This window comes from Musa acuminata, chromosome BXJ1-7, assembly GCF_036884655.1.
Source record: "Musa acuminata AAA Group cultivar baxijiao chromosome BXJ1-7, Cavendish_Baxijiao_AAA, whole genome shotgun sequence".
Lineage (NCBI taxonomy): Eukaryota > Viridiplantae > Streptophyta > Magnoliopsida > Zingiberales > Musaceae > Musa > Musa acuminata.
This window is the reverse complement of record NC_088333.1, coordinates 18,522,118-18,536,132: the sequence shown is the minus strand read 5'-3', so window position 1 is coordinate 18,536,132 and position 14,015 is coordinate 18,522,118. Positions and strand designations below refer to the sequence as shown.

Sequence of the window (14,015 nt, the reverse complement as noted above, 5' to 3'; positions counted from 1 at the left end):
GTCTTCCGATGAACTCTCGGAAACCATTCTGCGGACTCCCGGCAAGCTCCTAGACTTCACGATTTGATCTTAGCGAGTTCCAACGAGCTTCTTCGGCAAGCTCCGATCTTTCTCGGTGAGCTCCGCGAACTTCCAACGAACCTTCCGGCGAGCTTCCGAAAAACCCTTCGGCAAGCTCCCAACTCATTCTCGGCTAGTTCTGGTAGCATTCCCGACGAACCTTCGGACTTCCGTCGAACTCTCGAACTCGCAACAAATCCTTCGCGCTTGACTCCGACACTTTGTTTCGCTTTATGTCTTTATCGTTATCATAGTTAATCCTGCACAACAAAAACAAAACTTCGATCGAGACAATTAATCCTAAGCAATTAACCAAGTTGTCCGACATGTCATTGGTCCCTTGACGCTTCGTCCGATTCTTCGGCGCATCGTTCTCTCCTGCAGACTATTGCCCAATCGGCCAGTTGACTCCGCAACTCCGATATCCTTGGCACAATACCCGCTCTTCTTGGCCCGATGCCCGATTCCACGGCCCGAAGCCTTCTGTCGATACGTCGACCGATCCACCGGCCTGACGTCCAATCTTCTGACATGTTCCTTCGGCACCACATGATTTTCCTGCTTTAATTGTCTCATCCTGATCGAAGCATCCTGCGTCACTCAAACCGCAGATTAAATCATAAACATATATCAAGTAGTTTCATCATCAAAATACGAGATTCAACAAAAAGTTCAATGGATATATTTTAGATGAATTGAACTAAATGAATTCATCTTATATCAAACTAGACCTAGAAATATCTAAAATAATAAAAAAGAAATTATTTGTATTATATATTTTGAAAGTGTGAGATTAGTTGGATAAACTTTATAGTGTTACAGTTGTAAATAAACAGTGTTGTAGAATGAAAATTAAAAAAAAATTATCAAATTGGATTATAAAATCCCTTAAATATTTATATCAAAAGCCAAAGTCTGAGTTGAAGCCGAGAAGACAAACTTTACGGTGTTACACTCAAATTGTAAAATCGAATGTAATACAATTCATTTTCTTCTACAATTTAGTATTACATAATTCATCTAAGCATGCAACATCTTCTGACTCATCTTAATCGTTCAACAGTAGACAAATATGATGTAATCTTGATTAGATTAGCTTTTCTATTTTTAGATTATTTTAAGATTTGTAATGAGTATACCATAGTTATTATGAGTTTGTTAACTCTCCTCAATCTTTTACCTATAAATCATGAAGTAATATTTAAGGAATAAATCATGCTTATCCTTTTGCTATCTTAGCGACGCCTCTAGTAAATTTTTGAGATGCTTGGGAGCAAAATCGCAATTTTTGTAAGTAAATTGCTCAAACATGTGATTCCCACATCAAAGAGTTGACTTTCGTGGTCAATGTTGACTTTGGTGGTCAACATGGTGACTCAAGCGTTACAGCGCGCGAGAGAGAGCGGCGGTCCAAAACCAGAGCTCCGAGAAATAAAGTAGTCATCCACATCTCCGGCCGCAGGAAGCACGAAAACACAAGCTTCCGCCTCCTCCTCCTCTCTCTCTCTCTCTGTCGTCAATCCGGTGGGCGCCTCCGTAATCCTCCAACCACCGTCTTCGTGCCATCCCCGGGATTTTATAGCGTTGCAATGAAGCAAACACTTCCCCACATTTGGTCCGAGCAGCGTCTTCGCAATGGCCTACGGCTCTCCCCTCGCCTTCTTTTTCTCCTCCTACGCCCTGCTAGTCGCCTCCATCCCCGGCCTCGTCCCCGTCGGGGTAGCCGAGCCCAGCTTCTACGATCCCAACCGAGTCACCCAGCCCTCTTGGCGTCCCAAGTGCAGCTATTTTTTCTACGATACATAGTCACAGATTTTTTCTTGCCTTTCCTGGAGCTCAAGTGGAGCTGGGTTCGCGCAGGATCTTCCTGTACAAGGGATTTCTTTCCGACGAGGAATGTGATCACATCATTAAGCTGGTAGGGAGATCTTCCTGTCGAGGTTCCTGTTTGTGTATGGCTGTCTGCTTCCTTTGTTGGTGTTGAGTGCAAGCAGGCGAGGAACAAGACGACGAGATCGATTGTGGCGAACAACGAGTCCGGGAAGAGCCTGACGAGCAACGTGCGGACGAGCTCCAGCATGTTCCTACGGAAGCATCGGGTACCCTTCATTTTCTCTCTCTTGTTCATCGACTCCGTATCGTCGTGAGTTAAAGTTTGGCTTCTTGGTGGTTCTAATTGTCAGAACAACCAAACATCTTGATAGCGATCCTTTATGCTATGGCAGAGGGAGTCAGCACGGCTTGATTCAACCTCAGGTGTGCAGGATCGTCCACGTCAGCGCTCGGGTGGCGGGGATCGTCGTTCGATGAGGTCGCGCTCCGGCTTTGGCTTCAAGGTCTGAAAACTCCCCTTGGTCGATCGCCTCCTTTCTATCACTAGTCCTTGCACGTAGGTCAGTGTCGGGAAGGGGGCTCTTGACTTCGACCCCTCCGAAGGTTTCGTTAGAACTGGGTCCCATAAAGAACCTCCTCCCGTTGGCCCCATGATGGGTTTTTATCATCCCGCCGGGGGACTAGTCGTACTTATTATATTTATGGCTGCCGACCTATCGGGAGGCGGACTTACTCTAGTCGATTGGATCTAGATATCTATCATTTAGCAACTTTTGAATCCTTCTTTCATGAATGTGACCTAGCCAACAATGCCATAGGTATGCACTGTTCATCTCATCTAGTTTCCTCTTGGACACATTTACATTCATGATATGTGGAGTAGTGTCTAGCATAAACAAACCTTTATGCAATATTCCTCTCGCCAATCTCCCCTCGGCTTTGTTAGAGTTTACAATAAATTGTAGATGTGATAAGCAATACTGGTATCCAATACCAATGCACTATCACAAAAATCTGACAATTGGAGATTAATCATGAATGTACCTGAAGCTTCTCCAAGCTTTTATTTCGCCCTTTCTGTAAGGTACTCTTTGCAGTTCCTCTTCCAGTGCCCATCTTTACTATAGTAGAAGCACTGGCCTTTGTCCTTTGCTGGGTCTTTCTTAGCAACCTTTGCTTTACCTGGTCTGCCCTTGCCCTTTCTCTTTTTAAGGGACCTTTCTGCTTTCCTTTTCTTTCTGGTCTCACCAATATAGAGAACTGACTTCTCTTTCTTAATAGTACTTTCTACCTCCCTCAACATATTAAGGAGCTCTAGGAGAGTCATCTCAAGCTTGTTCATATTAAAATTCATTATGAACTGTGAAAAGGAATCTGGTAGGGACAAAAGCACAATGTCCACAACATAAGTTATCCTCTAGGACCATTCCTAGACCTATGAGTTTTTCTATCCACTCAATCATCTTTAGGACATGGTTTTGAACCAGTGTCCCCTCAGTCATCTTAGCACGAAAGAGGCTCTTGGATATCTCATATCGCTAAGTCCTTTCTTGTTCCTCAAACAATTTGCGGACATGTAGGAGAATGGATCTGGCATCCATCTTTTCATGGTGTCTCTGTAACTCAGGAGTCATAGAGCCCAACATATAGCACTGCGCAAGACTGGAGTCATTAATGTACTTCACGTAGTGAGTGATCTCATCCTCGCTTGGCCCTTCTTCGAGCATAGACTTTATTGTATCAAGGACATACACGATTTTCTCCGCCATGAGAACGATTCTCAAGTTACGAAGCTAATTCGTATAATTTGGACCAGTGAGGCGGTTGACATCAAGTATGCCACGTAAGGGATTTGAAAGCAATATTTTCTAAAAATAAAGATGTAGCAGAAATGAATAACATACAGATTTTGCAAGAAATAAACTATCAAGATATGGACTTCTATCTTAATATGCTCCCACTATTTTACTAACGAGTCACGCGACACCCTCAGCACATGAAACGGAAGTCTCCGGTAGACTTCTAGTGGGGATCAGGATCTAATCAGCGTCTTAGTGTAACCTCGAGGGACTCGACCAATCACACTAAGCCTAAAAGGTAGGCAACTCTTGCCGATCACAACTCCTTATGATTCCCATCCTGCTCGGCCTCCAAATCACCATGGTCTCGAGGGTCTCGACCAACCATGATGCTCGGTTAAGTCAACACCTTCGTTACAAGATGAGTCTGATTTGATGATATACCCTCGAGGGACTCGACCAAGCATACCATGCCCTCAGGTCACCGGTGACATCTCTATGTCGTAAGCAAGATAGCGAATCGTGATATAGGTGAGTCTCGAGGGACTCGACCAACTCAACCTACACCGGGAATCGGTTCCTACTTATAACGATGGAAGGCCACGTAGGTCAATCTAATTGCCTCACGTTTACCGACTTAATATTAAAGAGAGAGATGTTTTTATGATTTGGTCTTCTAATATGACATATCACACATATACATATTTAATATATATCTACATCGCATGCAAATATATATACATATCTAGTATGTGTATAAGCAATCATACCAGATGATCATGGACCACAACCTAATGTGATTAGACCCGAGCCAGTAAGCCTACTCACTCACATCAAGATCTATGTATGCAACGGTGCATCTCCATGCCCTGTGATCGTCCATCTCGTCCTCGTCAGTTCCGTTGACATCTTGATGCATCTTGATGCATCGCGATCGTCCATCTCGTGGGTCCCGCTATCATATCCACGCTCCCGCTGCGCCTCCTCATGTGATTACAACTTAATCATAGGCAAGCAGGCCCGACAATAAACGAGAAATATAATGGAGGCTCACAGACCTCAATAATAATAATCACAAGTAAACACATCACACGGTCCATGATCATCCGTCCACACATCATACATCACATGTATAAATAATCATCATCATCATGTAGGACTACTAGATAATAATAAAAATAATAATCAACTAAACTTTTTAATTAATTAATATTTTCTAAAATCAGGGACATGTAGGGAATTTCTGAATTCCTAAGGGTATTTTCATAATTTGGACAAAAGATAGAAACCGGAATTTCTCAAATTCCGAGGGGTAAAACTAACTTTTGCCCAGAAAACCCTAATGCCCTACTCCCCTTTGCTGTTGCCGCCGTCGCCACCCTGATGGCGGCGGCCTATGCGGCGAGGCGCAGGGGCGCTGCCCTCGCCTGCTAGCGACACGCCCGCTGGTGGCGTTGCCGCTGCGGGTGGGCACCCCCGCGAGCGGTTCTGCCGGCGGGGCAATGCCCGCAGGCAATGCTGCCCCTGCAGGTTAGCGCCCCTACGGGCGGTTCTGCCCACGGGGCAACGCCTGCAAGCGGTGTTGTCCCACCAGGCGACCACCCCTGTGGGGGAGTTTCATCCGCGGGAGCAATGGCGCCTCTGCCCGCGGGCTGCCAGCCCAGCCAGACGCAAGCCTGCTGCAAGCAGGCCACCGACCGGCTACTGTAGAGGCAGCTCCTGTGCTGCCTGCCTGCGGTTGCGTTGCACGCATGCAGATCAAGGGCAACAACTGTGTTGGGAAATCTTGGGGGCGACATCATAGGTGCAGCGGAAGAACAAGAAAACAAAATCCCCGATTCCCAAAGAGATGTTCGTCATCTTGCAAAGATTGGTACGCAAAATCCGCGAAACTTAAAACTACATATAGAGTAGATTGTGTTACATAGGGAGATCGTATATCCTTGTTTCTTTGCAGATCCTTAGGAGAGGGTGAAGGAGGTCAAGTGTCCTCTCTAGCGGTGATCCACATAGCAGGGTTGCGACGACGCTCCTCAAAACTCCAGGCCTGCTCTGAGGTGGAGAGGGAGAGGAGAATAGGAAAGGCAAGCAAAGGCTCTAGCCTATGAGGCTCTGAATCCCTCCTATTTCTAGAGACCCCCTATCAAACCCTAATGGGTCCTCCCCTAGTGGGTATTGGATCTACATCCAATAAGACAAGGGCTCCGTCGGATATCTCATATCCGAACCTCTACTCATCGCAATGCCTACCATATGTGTGTGACCCTCTAGGCCCAATATCGAGCTGGCCATGAGTCATACCTATCAGAACTCCTTCTAACTCAGTGAATTATTATCTCTGTAATAATTCACTCGACTCATCGACTACGGACGTACTAGGCCACTACGGCGTAGTCCCTAGACGATACAGGGGAATCCAATCCATTGGACCTGTCTGTCCTCAATTACCGTGTACCTATAGTCCCTCATCCTTCTAATATCCCAGAGACCGTATATCGAGCATGGTACTGTTAGACCCATACGGTTTCTACTCGAGTCTCACTCTAATCGGATTCTCCCAGAGAACTCTTTCTCTCTCAACCCGAATGACCCTGGCCAAGGATTTATCTGAGCAAGAACACATGGGATATTCCTCTCATGACGCCGAGAGTGGATGATCCTCTATCGACACTCAATAGCCCTCATAAGGTTGACTACCACTCCCAATGACCAGCTGTACTAGATCTGGGACAGCCAAACCTATAAGTCTGGTATCAAAGAGTGGAGCACTCATACATGACATCCTTGGTGTCTCATGTCTAAGGACTAGATACACCACTAGGACTACGGAATCGTTGTCTGACAATAAGGCATCATCAACCATCCAACATTCCGTAAGTGGATCAATCAGTAAACTCATTCTCCAATGAGCACTTGTACTGTATCCCTAGTGTCCCTACACGAGCAGCTATGAGACCAGCTGCATCCATCATATGGACGGGTATACAGCACACCAGTCTGTCCGGTTATCACGATGTCCCTCTCGAGTAACCTATGACCGAGATTATTTAGGATATGTGTTTAAAGGTGAATCGATCTCATTATCGTGATCTCATCACGATCCGATTCCCATTGTACAAATCCAAGGACATCACAATATATATATACATTTATGCAATAGTTATAATATGATATATGCCAAAATATAATAAGCAAAAAGATTCTATATCAAGTCACACTTGCTGTCACTCACGTGATTGGCTTACTGGGCACCTATGACTAGGAACTACCACTCCCAATGACCAGCTATACTAGATCTGGGATAGCCAAACCTATAAGTCTGGTATGAAAGAGTGGAGCACTCAAACAGGACATCCTTGGTGTCTCAAGTCTAAGGACCAGATACACCACTAGGACTACGAAATCACTATTTGACAATAAGGCATCATCAACCATCCAGCATTCCGTAAGCGGATCAATTAGCGAACTCATTCTCCAATGAGCACCTCTACTGTATCCCTAGTGTCCCTACATGAGCAGCTTTGAGACCAGCTGCATCCATCATATAAACGGGTATACAGCACACCAATCTGTCCGGTTATCACTATATCCCTCTCGAGTAACCTATGACCGAGATTATTTAGGATATGTGTTTAAAGGTGAATCGATCTCATTATCGTGATCTCATCACGATCCGATTCCCATTGCACAAATCCAAGGACATCACAATATATATGCATTTATGCAATAGTTATAAAGTGATATATGCCAAAATATAATAAGCAAAAAGATTTTGTATCAAGTCACACGTGCCATCACTCACGTGATTGGCTTGCTAGGCACCTATGACTAGCAAACTATTGATGTCCTTTCTCGCTTTTGCGTCAACTATTTTGATGTCAAAATTTTTTCCTAAACACAACACACGCAGTTTAAAACCAATCATTCGCACGAACAACCTGGCTCTGATACCACTGTTGAAAAATCTTGGGGGCGACATCACATGCGCAGCGGAAGAACAAGAAAACAAAATCTCCGATTCCCAAAGAGATGTTCGTCGTTGTGCAAAGATAGGTGCGCAAAATCCGCGAAACTTAAAACTACGTATAGAGTAGATTATGTTACCTAGGGAGATCGTATATCCCTGTTTCCTTGCAGATCCTTAGGAGAGGGTGAAGGAGGTCTAGCGTCCTCCTCTCTAGCGGTGATCCACACAGTAGGGCTGCGACGACTCTCCTCAAAACTCTAGGCCTGCTCTGAGGTAGAGAGGGTGAAGGAGAATAGGAAAGGCAAGTAAAGGCTCTAGCATATGAGGCTCTGAATCCCTCCTATTTATAGAGGTCCCTTGTCAAACCCTAATGGGTCCTCCCTTAGTGAGTATTGGATCTGCATCCAATAAGACAAGGGCTCCATCGGATATCTCATATCCAAACCTCTACTCATCGTAATGCCTACCATATGTGTGTGACCCTCTAGGCCCAATATCGAGCTGGCCGTGAGTCATACCTATCAGAACTCCTTCTAACTCAGTGAATTATTATCTTTGTAATAATTTACTTGACTCATCGACTACGGACGTACTAGGCCACTACGCTATAGTCCCTAGATGATATAGGGGAATCCAATCCATCGGACCTCTTTGTCCTCAGTTACCGTGTACCTATAGTCCCTCATCCATCTAATATCCCAGAGACCGTATATCGAGCATGGTGCTGTTGGACCCATACGGTTTCTACTTGAGTCTCGCTCTAATCAGATTCTCCCGGAGAACTCTTTCTCTCTCAACCCGAATGACCCTGGCCAGGGATTTGTCTAAGCAAGAACACATGGGATATTCCTCTCATGATGCCGAGAGTGGATGTTCCTCTATCGACACTCAATAACCCTCGTAAGGTTGACTACCACTCCCAATGACTAGTTGTACTAGATCTAGGACAGCCAAACCTATAAGCTTGGTATCAAAGAGTGGAGCACTCATATAGGACATCCTTGGTGACTCAAATCTAAGGACCAGATATACCACTAGGACTACGGAATCGCTATCTGACAATAAGGCATCATCAACCATCCAACATTCCGTAAGCGGATCAATCAGTGAACTCATTCTCCAATGAGCACTTGTACTGTATCCCTAGTGTCCCTACACGAGCAGCTATGAGACCAGCTGCATTCATCATATGGACGGGTATACAGCACACTAGTCTGTCCGGTTATCACGATGTCCCTCTCGAGTAACCTATGACCGGGATTATTTAGGATATATGTTTAAAGGTGAATCAATCTCTTTATCGTGATCTCATCACGATCCGATTCTCATTGCATAAATCCAAGGACATCACAATATATATATGCATATATGCAATAGTTATAAAGTGATATACGCCAAAATATAATAAGCAAAAAGATTCTGTATCAAGTCACACGTGCCATCACTCACGTGATTGGCTTGTTGGGAACCTATGACTAGCACATGGGAGGTTTCGGAGAGGCTGACCTTGGCGGACGGATACGCAAGGGTGCCGCACGACTTATGCAAAATCAATTAAGTCTGTGACAACCTGGTGGATTGACTCTGGATCAACAATCCATATTATAAACTCTTTACAGGATATGTAAAACCTAAGGAAGCCAGTGGGAAGTGAGCAACACATCTTATCAGGAAATAAGATGAGCTCACATGTGGAGCCAATTGGAACATGCATTTTAACTTTAAGTAGTGGTTTTGTTTTAAAATTGGGAAAGACCTTTTATGTACCAAGTTTCTCATGAAACTTAATTTTTATTTCCAAATTCATACCATTTGGGTATTCTTTTAATTTTAAGGACACATCATTTCGTTTATTATCTAAATATGATTGTGTTGGGAAAGGTATTTTATCTAATGGTCTTTACCATATTTTATTACAAAATGATGATACTCAAAGTTCAATGCATATTCACACTGGCATTAAAAGGTGTAATATTAATGAGGACTCCTCTATATTATGGCATCGGAGATTAGGACATATCTCCATAGAGAGAATTAAGAGATTAGTTAATGATGGGATGCTTAGTACTCTTGATTTTATTAATTTTAAGACTTGTGTGGACTGTATTAAGGGAAAGCAAATCAATAAGCCTAAAAAGGGTGCTAATAGGAGTTCAGACATATTAGAGATCATTCATACTGATATATATTGTCCAGACATGGACATACATGGTCAGAAATACTTCATCTCCTTTATAGATGATTACTCACGATATATGTATATATATTTGCTTCATAACAAAAATGAAGCATTGGATGCCTTCAAAGTCTTTAAGGCTGAAGTTGAAAACCAATGTGGTAAGCAAATTAAAATTGTGATATCAGATAGGAGTGGAGAATTTTATGGTAAATATACTGAAAATGAACAAGCACTTGGTCCTTTTGCTAAGTTTCTTCAAGAACATGGGATTATTGCCCATTACACTATGTTTGGTTTTCTAAACCATAATGGTGTTACAGAAAGAAGAAACCGAACATTATTAGACATGGTGCGGAGTATACTTAGCAACTATAATCTTCCTAAGTTCTTGTGGACTGAAGCACTAAAGACAATTGTATATATATTAAATCGAGTTCCAACTAAGGCTGTCAAAAAGATACCATTTGAATTATAGAAAGGTTGGAAACTAAGTTTGCGACATATACGCATTTGGGGATCTCCGTCTGAGGTCAAGATATATAATCCACAAGAGAAGAAACTAGACCCGATAACTATTAGTGGGTATTTCATTGCATTTGGCGAAAAGTCCAAAAGTTATAGATTTTATTGTCCATCTCACACAACTTGGATTGTGGAATCAAGAAACGCTAAATTTCTTAAGGATGACGTGATTAGTGGGAGCGATCATTTCAGGAACATAGTTTCTACACATGATCATATTGAATCTCAACCTTCCATATGAAATGATAGATTGGTTATAGTTCATAGCACTCCTCAAGTACAAACTAGTGCTGAACAATTAATCATTGAAATTTCATAAATTACTGATAGTATTCTAATAGATTAAGCAGTTCAGGAATTATAACAAGCTCCTGAACAACTAGTTGAACCATAAGTTCCTCAGAGAAATATTGGTACAACATTAAGAAGATCTACTAGAAATAAAAGTTCAGCAATTCCTAGTGATTATGTTGTATATCTACAAGAATCTGACTATAATATTAGAGCCAAAAATAATCTTGAAACATTTTTACAAGCCATGAGTTGCAAAGAGTCAAATTTGTGGCATGATGCCATGAAAGAAGAGATGAATTCCATGATGAGCAATGGAGTCTAGGATCTTGTAGAGTTACATAATGAAGCAAAGGCCATTAGTTATAAATGGGTCTTTAAAACTAAGAAAGATTTATTAGGCAACATTGAGAGATACAAGGCAAGATTTGTTGCAAAGGGATTTACTCAAAAAGAGGAAATTGATTATACGGAGATATTTTCTCCTGCATCTAAGAAAGATTCTTTTCATATCATTTTGGCATTGGTTGCTCATTTTGACCTTGAGTTGTAACAAATGGATGTGAAAATAGTATTTCTTAATGCAGATCTAGAGTAAGAGGTATATATGAATCAACCTGAAGGTTTCTCCTCTAGTGTTGGTGAACACTTGGTTTGTAAGTTTAAGAAGTCTATATATGGATTAAAACAAGCCTCCCGCCAATGATATTTTAAATTCTATAAAGTGATTTCTTCATTCGGATTTATTAAAAATCCCATGGATCAATACATATACCAGAAGGTCAGTGGGAGTAAAATATGTTTCCTTATTTTATACGTAGATGATATTTTGCTTGCAACCAACGATAAGGGTTTGCTGCATGAGATGAAATAATTCCTTTCTAAAAATTTTGATGTGAAAGATATAGGTGAAGCATCTTATGTCATTAGTATTAAAATCCATAGAGATAGACCTCGAGGCATTTTAGGTCTATCACAAGAAACCTATATCGATAAACGTTTAGAAAGATTTTGGATAAAAGATTGTTCACCAAGTTGACACGGACTTAGCTGGTTTTGCCTAAGTCGTGCGGCACCCTCGCGCGTCCATCCGCAAAGATCAACCTCCCCGAAGCCTCCCATTGTCCCTTAGGACCAACAAAAGAGAGAACGGGTTAAAGAGAACGCCTCAATCGGGATCCACAAGCAAACATGTCCGAAAAACACTTCATAGACAAAGCAAATTACAAACAGACTTTACAAGCTCTGGACAGTGGCACAACAAAAGGTCAAATGGTCCATTACAGACCGAAAAGCTCTCGCACGTGTCCACATGACACAACATTTATTTACAAGCCTAAAGAGGCCACCAACCCAACTAAAATGGGACTTATAAGCCTTCGGCTGCCCCTCTATATGTTGTACAAGGCATGAACATGCCAACAGACACGGACAGATATAAGCATTACATCAAACATCCTGTTTCAAAGTTTGTCCGTGACATTCTCCCCCACTTATCCCTTCGATGTCCTCGTCGAAGCCTTTGTGAACACTGCAACTCTTCGCCTTTGCTGAGTCTTCAATCTTCTGCTCCAGCTACAATGTGCCTCCTGGCTCCCAGCTGCTATCCGCTACTGTTTCTGAGTAGTCGAACCTTTGATCCGCCATGCTGCTTCAACTCGCCAATGACTCTGACTCTGGTGTGGGGTTGGCTGAGTTGTATTGATCCTCGTTGATTCCTACGGATCCACCAAATGAAGGAAAAGACCATCCTTACTGCGCTAGTCTCTCAAAATTTCCACATGCTGCTTGAACTGGGTGGATGCTTGTTGGAGCTTTAACGAGCATCGCCTCGCAAACTTCTGAAGTTTTGGGTCCTTCCTCCACAAAATCTGCTCATTGACTCTTCTTTCGGTTAGTTGTCACATCCAAGTAGGTTCGCATCACTTCCGCTTTCAATTGGCATTTCGTTGGGAAATGAAGTAGACAATCTACTCTCAGTAGCACTGATCACCGTCGGTGAGGATTTGACAACTATTGTCTTCCATTATCTTCGAAGGGTCTTTGAACTTGTGCAGGGCTCCTCTGCTAGATAGATAAGAGAATTGGGGTACTCGGTTTCGCCCATTCTCTTAAGAGTTGAGAAGGCAAAGGTTACTTGACTTCGCCCGCCTCCTCGAGGTTGTACTTCATGCATCGAGCTGGTTACTGGCCTTCGCCTGCTCTTTGCTCACACTTCTGAAGCACTTGAAGTGTTTGCACTCCTTGCGTTGAGTTAGCTATTGTGATTCACCTTCTCAATGCCATCGAACTTCTGGAATGCGGGAAGTTTTCACCCCAACTTGGAGTAATTCTCTGATAGATAAGGTCGCCTCTGGGATTGTACCGTCTTCTCCATCAACCCTGTCGCCTACTCCACTGAGTAGCAAAGGTACGGCACCGCATACTGCCAGCTTCGTTCCTTGGTCGTGCACTCTTGCATGACCCGAAGTCCTTCACTTACGGCTATCTTGATGAGAAACTTGTTGACACCGGTCTTACGAAGTTTCTTGGCCTCTGCCCTTCAGCCTTGTCTTGAATCTCGGATTTTGATGATAAAATCAATTGATGGGTTATTTGATCTAATCCATATTATTGAGTTAAGTATGCAGGATTAACTACGATAACCAGAAAACACAAAGCAAGGATACCGGAGTCAAGTTCGATGGACGTTTAAGAGTCCGAAGAATCGTCGGAGATGTTGCCGGAACCAACCAAGAAAAAATCGGGAACCTGTCGAAATTTTCAAAAGTTCGCCGAAGAGATCGTCAGAGGTTCACGGAGATCACCGAGAAGGCTCGGCTACTCATTAAAGTCATCACAAAGTTCGAGAGCTTGCTGGGTGTCCGTCGGAAGAAGTTCGTCGGAAAGCTCGCCGGATCAAGACTCGACGCTCGCAGTTAAAAATTGCTTAGGATGTGTTTTGTTATGTAGTTAACTTGTAATTAGGATTAGGATTAAGAGACAATCCTATATCCTAGTTAAGGGCCAACTGGGCCCAAAATTAGACTTGGTTTGGGCTAAGTTTAAAGCCAAACCAAGTCAACCAAAGAGTCTGGCGGTGGCACTGCCAGACTGGGCGGTTGCACCGCCCAGCACCCGAGAGCCGGGCGGTGGCACCGCCTAGTGCCCGAGAGCTGGGCGGTAGCACCGCTTGCGCTGGGTGGTGGCACCGTCCAGCACTGTCAACGTCTCACAGTAGCAGGCGGTGCCACCGCCACTGATAGGCGGTGGCACCGCCAGCATCGGGAACTCCACAAGAATTCAAATTTGGAGCCCAAATTTGAATCCTCTTGAGGCCTATAAATACCCCTCAAATCTCAGCTAAGATTACAACTTTTGAGCA

At 43.4% G+C, this 14,015-nt stretch overlaps 1 long non-coding RNA gene across 1 annotated transcript in view; it reads left to right on the top strand.

The window, feature by feature from the left end:
* The first annotated feature begins 1,689 nt into the window (after positions 1–1,689).
* LOC135679956 (uncharacterized) overlaps positions 1,690–14,015 on the top strand; it is a 33,592-nt gene continuing 21,266 nt past the window's right edge. Inside the window, exons 1-2 of the long non-coding RNA XR_010515378.1 lie at positions 1,690–2,159; positions 2,286–2,396. This is a non-coding gene — a long non-coding RNA (uncharacterized LOC135679956). The remainder of the gene's footprint in view (positions 2,160–2,285; positions 2,397–14,015) is intronic.